This window comes from Dermacentor albipictus, chromosome 1 (genome assembly GCF_038994185.2).
Source record: "Dermacentor albipictus isolate Rhodes 1998 colony chromosome 1, USDA_Dalb.pri_finalv2, whole genome shotgun sequence".
Classification (NCBI taxonomy): Eukaryota; Metazoa; Arthropoda; class Arachnida; order Ixodida; family Ixodidae; genus Dermacentor; species Dermacentor albipictus.
Genome location: NC_091821.1, coordinates 497,475,255 through 497,486,171, shown reverse-complemented (window position 1 = coordinate 497,486,171; position 10,917 = coordinate 497,475,255). Strand labels below are relative to the sequence as shown.

Below are 10,917 nucleotides of genomic sequence, written 5' to 3'. Positions count from 1 at the left end.
TTTACATTTTTCATATCAGTGGCATGAACTGCTTTGCTTGTTGTGAACTAATATAGTTCTAAGGTTCGTGTGATATTTTCTTTACTTATTAAATAGACAAAAAACATGGAAGCATTGATATCAGTTATTTTGAGCACAATTTCTGGCACATACGAGTATATCTTTTTATTTTAAAAATACATATATTACTTGTTTTGAATGTGCGTAGCGTTCAAGAATTCGTTTGCAGCATCTTTGGCAATGACAATGCAATTTTTATTCATGTATTTGATCGCTCGACAAATTGTTTAAGAGGAAGCTTTAGCTCGGGCCCAACTCCGACGCGGTCTATTTAAATAAATATAAAACGCAGAAACGCTTTTTTGAGATAACCCCTGGATCACTTTTAATGAATTTTGTTGAATTTTAAAGAGTTAACTTCTAGTATCTGTTGGAAGCGGAAGTTCGATTTAGGGCCTGAATTTTGTTTAAAATATTTTTACAAATTTGAAAGTGCGAAAAAATAGACGCACTTCGTTTACAAACTAAAAGCTCTTCATCAAAAACAGCTATCGCGGTTCTTCAAAAGGCATCTATTATAAGAGTCAAAGAGGACAAATTCGGTATGTCCATTTGTATTTACGTGAATTAGTTACGTGGTGCACAAGGGTTCTGCAAAAGCCGTATTTCGATAGTGCTAAATTGTTTGAGATTTATTTGTAACATATCAATTTTGTGCGCTGTAGATGTACTATTAGATGCGATGCACAGAATTGTGATATTATATTTCATTTTTGAGTTACAGAGTGTTAAACATGATAGTTTAGTTTCCTGAAAATTTGAGATTTGCGCCAATTTTTATAAAAAGTTGACAACTTAAATAAAAGAATTCGAAACCAGAAGACAGTAGAACTTAAGTTTTTCTTTTAAATGCAACAAACCTGATCAAATTTTGTGCAGTGGTTGCCGAGAAAAACTAATTCACCTTCTACATGTATTTAGATAGGAGCATCCGAGATAAAGCTTCCTCTTGAGGAGGAGATCAAGCTGCAACGTGAGCCCCCCCCCCCCCCCCCCCCGAACGAAATTTCTGACTACGCCACTGCACGAAGGGTCTTACGGAACGTCTCAACCGAACTTTGATAGAGATGTTGTCGATGTACGTCTCCAACGATCACCGCGACTGGAACGCCACGCTGTTCTACGTGACATTCGCGTGTAACTCGCCCAGACGTGACACCGCAGGATATTCTCGCTTTTATCTTTTGTATAGTACCGACCCCACATTGCCGTTTGACACCAACCTAGTTTCTGTGCCACGTGTTGCAACTTAGTACGCTCGTGAAGTCATCGATCCAGCTCACATGCGGGTCAAGACGCCCAATCTTGTTTATTAGCCCAATCTTCTTTATTAGAATACGCAAAAATAGCGTTACGACCAGTGCCATCGCGATGTTAAGTTCAGCCCAGGTGCGTGGGTGCTCCTTTGGTCACCATGTCATCGGGTCGGCCTCTCCCAGAAGCTTCTCTCTCAATACACAAGGCCTTATGAAATCCTACGTCAAGTTAACGGCGTCAATTACGAGATCTCGCCGTTATAGTTTGCTCCATCCTCAAGTCCGACGCCTGTTGACATCGTGCACGTTTCGCGGCTGAAGCCATACTTCGCTCGCAGTTCTTCGCCTAACATGCGCCAGGAGAGCGCTTCAGCTCCCGGGCGTCCTGTTACGGAAGGATAAAAGAAGAGAAAGGAAGAAGATCGCCAGGCCTTGGCTGATGCGTGTTGTTGCTGGTGAGCCATCCTAACCACATTGACTCTGCTTTTATACATACTGTAAATACAGTCTGTCTATACTCCCAACATCCTCGTAACAGTTATATCACCTCTAGCCATTTAGAAAATCACGTGCAAGCAGTGCACCAATCACATGCCCGGATGCAGTACAAAGAAGAAATTAAGCATGAGACTGAGGAGGACGCGCAAAGAACAATGAGTGTCGCTATCTCGTAAACTTGTTTTATCTAAGAACTTTAGTCGGGGCAAAAGGTAAACTCCAGCTCCACTTCCAGCTGCAATTGCAGCTCGCGCAATTCTCAGCATATAATAGCAGTTGTAACTGGAACTTCCATGTCGGCACTGTGACAAAATGTGAAATGAGGGGCTTCGGGAAGGGCTGAGGATCTCCGGAATAATAATACAAATTATTGACGGACAAAGATGCTATACGTTACGAGAACAGGCTTAACACACAGGCAGATTGCGCCATGGATGTTTCAAACTGAAACACTTTTGGTTTTAACCCGCACGGCCGCTGGATAACAAAAAAAAATTACCGACGATTACGTTACTTCCTAATGCGAAATTTGAGCGCAGCAAATAAGCTGTTTCACCTTTTCGATAGATTGAGGCAAAGAAATCGAGCAACACATGTATGCGCTATCACAGAATTTTTTTTTATTTTTCACACGTATTCCTTTAACAAAGACTCCACTAACAGTTCTTGACAGTCATGAAGGAAGCTTTGTGGTCGGAGAAATAGTGGCGAACGGCAGCGGCAATTTCGGCTCGGGCGGTGCACATATACAGATCCGCCGCCACCGATGTGGCTCTCTGATTGCCACCGCACAGGGCGAACGGCAGCGGCAATTTCGGCTCGGGCGGTGCACATATGCAGATCCGCCGCCACCGATCTGGCTCTCTGATTGCCACCGCACAGGGGTTGCATTGGAGGAGGAGCGAAGAAAGGAATTAAGTTCGAGCCGGCGCTTTGACAACCGGAGACTCGCAGGAAGAGGGGGGAGGGGGGCGGCGTGTACACCCAGCGGCAAACGATGGGGGCAGAAGCGCGCGCAGCAAGCGGACAACACGATAAAGGGAGGAGGGAAGAGATAGCAGCGACTGACTGATGCCGCTGACGCCGATAGTGAGTCAACCCCAGCTGCGGAGTTGGTTTCAGGGACAACGCCGCCGATGCCGACACAAACAATATGGTACCCTCGCTTCCGCAGCGCTAAGAACCAGGTCTAGCCGTGGGAAGGTGGTCACGTATTCGTCGACGTGCCGGGGCCTACGTGAAATAACCGGCGCGTCGGCAACTGAAGAGCACCCTATCCGCCACACAAGAACAGGGGGGGGGGGGACCCTTTCCTCCTCTTTCTGCATGGCGGCGACGGTGTTCTATGCCGTCACGTTATCTTGACTCTCTGGCGGCGTCAGCGGCATCCAGCGGTATCAGTCGGTCGCTGCTAGCGCTGGGGGGATGAAAGGGGGGCGGAGCTGGTTACGAGGCCGACGACAACGCCGACGACGACGCGAAACCCAGGAACGGACGCCAAAGAGCTGCGCTCTAAAAAGAACAAAGGCCACAAGGCGGCGTTCACTGGCTCATGGCGCGCGCTTTCCCACACGTGTCCTGGCACGCGGATCTGTCGACTCGCGTGGAACGCACGAGGCAAGAGAGACTACAAGAGGAGCGCGCTAACAGAACACTAGGTTGCGCTGTTTAGTTGAAACGTGTACAGATGGCTAGCAAGGAAACCTTGAATGACGGCTCTACAGCGTCCAAAACCGGCGACCACTCCACATGAAATTCAAAACATGACAGGACTCAGAAAGTGTTAGCCAAGGTTGAAGATGAATCAAGGTGAGCGTTTTTTGGGGGGATATTTCAGCGCATGCATTTCAGCTGTGTAAAATGATGCCTAATTCATAATGACAGTGTTCTTGCAAAGCGTTCCTTCTAATTCTTTAGTGCGATGTATTTATGACGAGATCCACCCTGTTTTCTGCAACGAATATTTAGTATATGTCCTTTTTCGCGTAATACGAAAACGACTGACTTGTGCGGCTGACCAGAGCATCCCTTATACCTATGCGCTGACACCTTAAATATATATAGAGCACCTGAACACACGAATTGCTTTTGTCCATCGGCTGAAACAAAATGACCAATTTCAGTATATGCAATAAATTATTTCCCGCTGAAATAACAGCTAAGGGTGTACCTGCGGAGGACTGTGCGAGTGCGCTCCCATTCTGTGGGGTTGCTCCTAGAATGCTGCAGAGACGCGCATAGTGCTCGCTCTACGTTAGGCGAGGGTGCACTAATCAAATGACTTGTCAAGATACTAGAGTATGTTGCAAAACGTAAGTTTAGTGGTCGAATGTCGTTTTTTTTTACTGATTCAGTGACTTGTGGAAGAAGCAGTGCGTCCCTGACTCTTGGAAAAACGCCCATGAGATATCTGCATTGAAGCTTGGCAAAATTTCTCGCTTTCTCTCTCGAGTATTTTGGTCCTGTGAGTCTGACGAGCTGTTCATGCCAGCTCATGGAGAAAATGATTGATGCTAGGTTGCAGTGGTGGTGCGAGGAAGCAGAAGTGCTTCCCATACACATGCCAAAATTTCGAAAGTGGCGGTGCACAGTGGGTGCAATTTTTTTTTATTCAGCATTGATTTAGACACAGTGAAGGTCTTGGATGGCAAGGCTAAAGGCAGTACATTGTCTGCCTGACTAAGGCCCTGTCACCCATACATTGCTCAACAGTGAGGTAGCATATCATAACATATAAATAGCATACACACATATCAATAGCGTGGATTAGACACACATAGCATACATTACAAACATACGTGCATTAAATACAACGATCACTGTACAACTTTCTAAGTAGAAACAGTTTAGGATCAACAGAGTAATATGAACACGAAAAAAAGCTTTATATATATAAAAGCACAATATTAAACGCACTTAAAGTAATTGTACATAAAGCACACAAGAAACCAATAAGCACAATGTCAATCAGAAAGGCAAAGCAAATATTTTTTCATAGCACTTTTAAAGCAGTTTAACGATCTGACGTTTTGCGCGATAGTGATCGTGTCAGGATATGCTTTTACGAAGGATGGGACTAAGTATGCTAGTTGTTTTCTAAAGTAGTTCGTCCTGCCAAATGGAACTTTAATGTGGTCATGCCTGAAATTGTATTGGGTGTAACTTGAGAGGTGGTTTTGATAAAAAATGAGCGAATTTTTCTCGAGTTCGCCTCGTATGTATATAGCGAGCTTAAGTTCGTACAGTTGATTAACTTTTAAAAGTGCATGTTTTATGAAAAAAGGTTCCGTCTGATCGCGGGGTCCAAGGTTCTCAGCACAGCGAACTGCTTGTTTTTGGAGACATACCAATCGATCCAAGTTTGGAATGTATTCCCGCATACCAAAAGGCAATAACTAAGATAGGACTGAATTAAAGCATAATACAGACGGCGTTTCAACCAAGTAGGAACAAGGTATCTAATTTTAAACAATATGCCTATTGACCTACAAATGCTAGAATGAATCTTCGTTATATGAGGTGTAAAACTCAGGTTCTCATCAAAAAGTGCACCAAAAATTTAAAATCTGAAGTCCGCTCGATTACACAACTATTGAACTTTACACAAAGAGCACAGTCATCCGCCCTATTTGTAGGCTTAAAAACCACATATTTTGTTTTATTGACGTTTAACTGCAGGTGGTTCGCTGACAACCAAACTAAAAGTTGATCTAACCAATGATTAGCTGTAATTTCTAGCACTCGTAGACTGTCACCTGATAAAAACAAACTTGTGTCGTCAGCATACAAGACTATATCTGGAGTAGGCGGTATGTTTACAATATCGTTTAGGTACAGAATACAGAACAGTGGACACAAAATTGACCCTTGAGGGACACCGAGTGCAATTTCTTTCTTGTGTGAACAAAACCCATTATAACACGTGTATTGCTCTCTGGTTGTGAAGTAATCTTGAATCAGTTTTAGGGCCACTCCGTGAACTCCGTAGTATGACAGTTTATTGAATAAGATGGTGCGTTCAATGGAGTCGAAAGCTTTTCTAATATCCACGAGAAGACCAGCCGTATATAGTTTCTTCTCGATGTTACTGAGGAGTTTTTCTTTGATCTTAACAAGTGCCACTTTCAGTAGATCAGTGTTCACGGAAGCCAAACTGTTGGTCCACGAGGACGTGATTTTTATCTAGAAATTTAGTTTGTCTGCACTTTACGAGTCGTTCAAACACTTTTGAGGAAAGAGGTAGTATGGATATGGGTCTATAATTATTTAAATCAGCGACAGAGCCTCCCTTATGCAATACAATCACTTTGGCAATTTTCATAGAATCGGGAAAAATGCCATTCGCGAAAGCACTGTTACAGATATGGCATAATGGAGCCGAGACAACATCAGCAACAGATATGATTGGTGCTGCTTTTATGTCATCAGTCCCTGTTGCGTACCCGCCGTGGTTGCTCAGTGGCTATGTTGTTAGGCTGCTGAGCACAAGGTCGCGGGATCGAATCCCGGCCACGGCAGCCACGTTTCGATGGGGGCGAAATGCGAAAACACCCGTGTACTTAGATTTAGGTGCACGTTAAAGAACCCCAGGTGGTCGAAATTTCCGGAGTCCTCCACTACGGCGTGCCTCATAATCAGAAAGTGGTTTTGGCAGGTAAAACCCCATAATTTAATTTTTAATTTAGTCCCTGTTGCAGTATCTTTTTTCAAAGCCTTAAGAACGGAATAAACTTTCATTTCATTGCAAGGTGATAGGAAGGTAGAAATGGAAGTCTCGTAGTTTAGAAATTTTTCAGATGCCAGTAATGAACGACTAGAGTGGGATGACCCACCACCAAGTACAAAATGACCGTTGAATTTATTCGCCAAGGAAGTTTCACTGTATTCAGTGTCACCAAACTTTAGAGTATTCGGGTTTGCGTTATACTGGACCCCTTTTAACCTGCGAACTGCATTCCATAATTTCTTTGGATTGTTTGATACCGTAGCAAAGATATGTTCGCAATACCTGTTTCTAGCTTTTTTGAGGTCTGAAGTCAACCTGTTTCTTATTTTCTTGTATTCACTTAGTATAGCAAGATCCCTGTACCGAATAAATGTATCAAGTAATTTGTCAGTTTTCTGCATTCTTTTATACATCTCTCGCGTTACCCACGGCTTCCTAACTTTTTAGTAGATATTTTATTTGTTGTAATGGGAAAGCAGCATCGTAACACGACTTTATTATCTGAATAAACGTATCATACGAAATATTCGGATCATTTTAGCTATACACTGTAGACAAGTCTCTATTCTCCATCATTGAGCGAAAAGCACTCATATTCTCATCGTTAAAGTGGCGACAGAAAGAAAGCTGACGTCGAAAACGCCTGCTTTTGTTTTCATGTCCTGGCAAAAAACAAAATACTGGCAAATGATCACTTAAATCAGAGGTAAGAATTCCCGAAAAAACATCATTTGGATCGTGGTTCGTTACACATATATCAAATTAATGATTCAGAATCTGGCGTTATTCTGGTTGGCGAACTAATTGTGTTAGTGCAATTATAAGAATGTAGTGCGTCAATGAATTGTTGAGTATGAGCAGTAGGTAATCATAAGTTAGCGTTCATATCACCAACCAACACAACCGGGAGACTCAGATCAGAAGCATATTCCAATATTTTGGCAATGAATTGAATGAAATCAAGATCACCTGAAGAAGGACAATACACTGATGCAATTAGATATTTAGAACATTTTACAGCAATACATTCGTAGGAATCAGTAACACGCGAGCATTCACACAGCAGCTCGTAGGACAGATCGTTTTTCAAAAAAAGAGAAGTACCTCCACCACGGCGGTGTTTACGATAAACACCTTCACAATTATAACCATCAAATTGAATAATATCTTCTGCGCTTGTGAACCACGTCTCGGTAAAGGCTAGGACTTCGAATTTATGTTCTGAAGATTCCAAATAAGTTTCAGTTTCCATATATTTATTTTTCAGGCTCCTAGCATATAAATGACAGATAGATAGCTTGTTATCTTTTAGAAAAAATGAAGCATTTACGGCAGAAGTAAATAGAGAACTGCCATAGTAAGCTGATGCGCATGTACCCGCCATGAGAAAAGGAAGTAATCTATAATGCCCAGAAGGCACGAGAAAGTCAGCGCGTCAGACTCAAACCAGCTTCGCATGCAATATGGATTGCGCGCTCACCCTGAGCCCTGCGCACGAACAGTTTGCCGTCCCTATGCCAAGCGAATTGCTAATGCTTTTCCTGACATCGTAGCTTCATTTCCCACAGAAGCTTCTTGTTTTCTAGCGTCAGATTATAAAGGAAGTAAACATTCGATTCCTTGCTTTCAAATCACTCTTTTTTGTCATCCATTCGTCCCGCGTGACACGGGATACAAAACGGACGAGTACTACAGGTTCTTTGCCTGGTTTGGGTGGAAGCCTATGCATACGTTCAACATCTGCTCGAGACATTTCGGCAAGTTGCTGTGTTTTCGCTAAGTTGTTTACTTTGTCAAGCAGTACTTCATTGTCACTGTGCGGGAGACCATGAATTTCCGAATTTTGGTGCCCACTATACTGCTCGAGTTGGTTAATTTGCTGTCGCAGTTTAGAAATTTCTGCTTTGCCGTTGTTTACCTCAGCTTCTTCGACCTTTTTTTTCGACGCAGCTATCTCTGAAGAATGTGTTTTCATTGTAGCCAGCACTTGATCGTACACATCCGAGAAATACTGCACACGTTGCTCTAATTTGCCTACTGTGTGCTTCAGCAGCATGCGTTCTTCAACTTTATTAATAATGGCCGGTAGTTGCAACAACTGCTTGTTAATTTCAGACAACATCCGTTCAACTCCTGAAGCTTGCTCGTGTTTCTCTTTTCGCTCGCCAGCGGCCATTCGGCCTGCTAATACAACACACGTCTGACATTTCCAATTGTTCTTCATCGCGTCATCTTGTGCCCTAAATGTGGAGTTAGTCACGCCTGAGCATGCGCCGAGGCGGTAACCAAAGCCGCATGCTGTGCACAAAGGGTACGAGCCTGATTCTGGAAGGGTGTCGTTGCAGACTAGACAAAGTACAGACAGAGGCATTTCTAATAAAAAAAAGTGCATCAGATTAACATTAGAAGCAGCAGTGGTGGTGGCAGGGAGCAAGCAAGACTTCCACTAAAAGGTACACTTTGCACCAGCACCAACCTGCAAGCATCGAAGAACTTGGTTACGCTTTCCGCGATGCCGTTCGCAACCACCACCGCAGAGCAAATGCACCGATGCCAGGGGAGCCTTGTTCTTTTAAAGTAGCTCGATGACGTCACTGCTGGATGTAATCGTGGAAGGATACCTCTGTCAGCGCCGGTGCCACGTGGGCGATGTTTCCAGGGAAGGATAGCCGCAACTGCAAGTATCGAAGAACTTCGTTACGCTTTCCGCGATGCCGTTCGCAACCACCACCGCTGAGCAAATGCCTGGATATCGCTACCATTAGATACCGTGGATATACCATGGATACCGTGGATACCATTGGGTACCGTGGATATCGCTACCATTGTTGAACGTGAAAGAGCTAGGGAAACGTCACAATAGCGGTGTTTTTAGATATTTAACGAGCCTTCTAGATCGTCAGCCACGCCAACGTATTGCGTGGCCTGTTATAGCTTGGAGTCTGTGGAAGCGCACTACGGTAGATATCGAAATTCATGAACGGCAGATCAATATCTATTCCAAGAAGCTAAGGAAAATGTTATCCTCATAATGTTAGTCAAGCAGTCCCGCAAGGCAGTGTCTGAAATCCATTTCTTGTTAATTGTGTGATGGCAGATTTAACGCGGAGACTTCGAATTGCACTACTGTGCCCTCTATATGCAGAAAATATTTGTATTTAGGCCTCTGGTTCATGCGCCAACATTGTTTGATTTACGTTGCGCGAAGTACTAAGCATTGTGGACTAATTCATGAATGAACGATGAATGGAACTGTCTTACAACAAGACGGCTTTGCTACTTTACACGAAAGGACAACTAAAGGGCAAGATATAGTCCGGCGTTCGCGGCGCGCGTGGCCGCGGCAGGCGAAGTCGGATACGCTGCGCCAGCGACGCCAGGGATGCAAGAAATTTGTTTCCTCTACAGTTCGGCGCGCGCGCGCCGGGCGAGGCTGGCGCCATCTGTGCGTCCGGGAGCGCAACTTCACGGCCGCGGCGAACAGCTGTTTCGTGTCTTGCATATTGGCGGCGAGGAGTTGCGGAGTCGCCATCTAGCGGAAGCGCTTTGCTGGCGTAGTATGAGGGATCACGTGGCGCGCTCCTCATAGGTTTTGCTGTCAGCGCTCACTGAAAACACCACGCGCGAGCTCTCCCGGACATTTCTGTAAGTACTTTCGAAACGAGAGAAGTTTCTTACTGTCTAAATAATAATCTTGGGCAAACTGAAAGCACACAATTGTTCACAGACGCTATCTCTTTACCGAATACGTACAGTGAACGCCACTGCGCGCGGTCGCCGCGATGGAGTCTCTCGAACCGGCTTCTTGCGTGAAAGGTAGGTAAACGCTGAGAGCAAACCATGTGAAATATGTTCTTATAGTGTTTTTATAACTAAATGGAGTGTAATAGAACGAAGCCTCAATGCAGCGATTGCGCAGATTCGCTGCGACCGACTGCGCGTCTGCATGCTTGTCCGCGCACTGTTTCGCTTTCTCAGCGCGCTAGTTTTCGCACCGTGCCATGAGCTTCAGGCCGCAGAATATGAGCATTTGACAGTATCCAAGCAACCATTGTTGCGTGGGCGCTATCACAGCTGTTCAAAAATAATTTCATTGTAGAGACTTCGACGCCTACGGAGACTGTGATGTGCCGTCGCGTCAATTCAATCTTTTTTTTGTTCTAAATTCTTTGACCTTTCAATACTATTTCTCGAGTTGCGTCGCACTGTATGTTTATCGGTGCTCTCAGCGTGCAATTTCCCGCTGCTCCTTTTTTGTAATCCAGTGCATTAATTCATAACACAAACATGACCATATGCCATGTTTTATTTAAATGTGCTTCTTCCGCTGCCTTTCCACTCCAGTGAACTTGCCAGTATCTATAGCATCGACAAGTT

The 10,917-nt window shown here is 44.3% G+C and overlaps 1 protein-coding gene across 1 annotated transcript in view; it reads left to right on the top strand.

Annotated features, from left to right (window-relative positions):
- The first annotated feature begins 3,486 nt into the window (after positions 1 to 3,486).
- LOC135908827 (uncharacterized) overlaps positions 3,487 to 10,917 on the top strand; it is a 60,533-nt gene continuing 53,102 nt past the window's right edge. The window contains exon 1 of the mRNA XM_065440658.2: positions 3,487 to 3,623. The gene's annotated coding sequence lies outside the window, so the exon portion shown is untranslated. The remainder of the gene's footprint in view (positions 3,624 to 10,917) is intronic.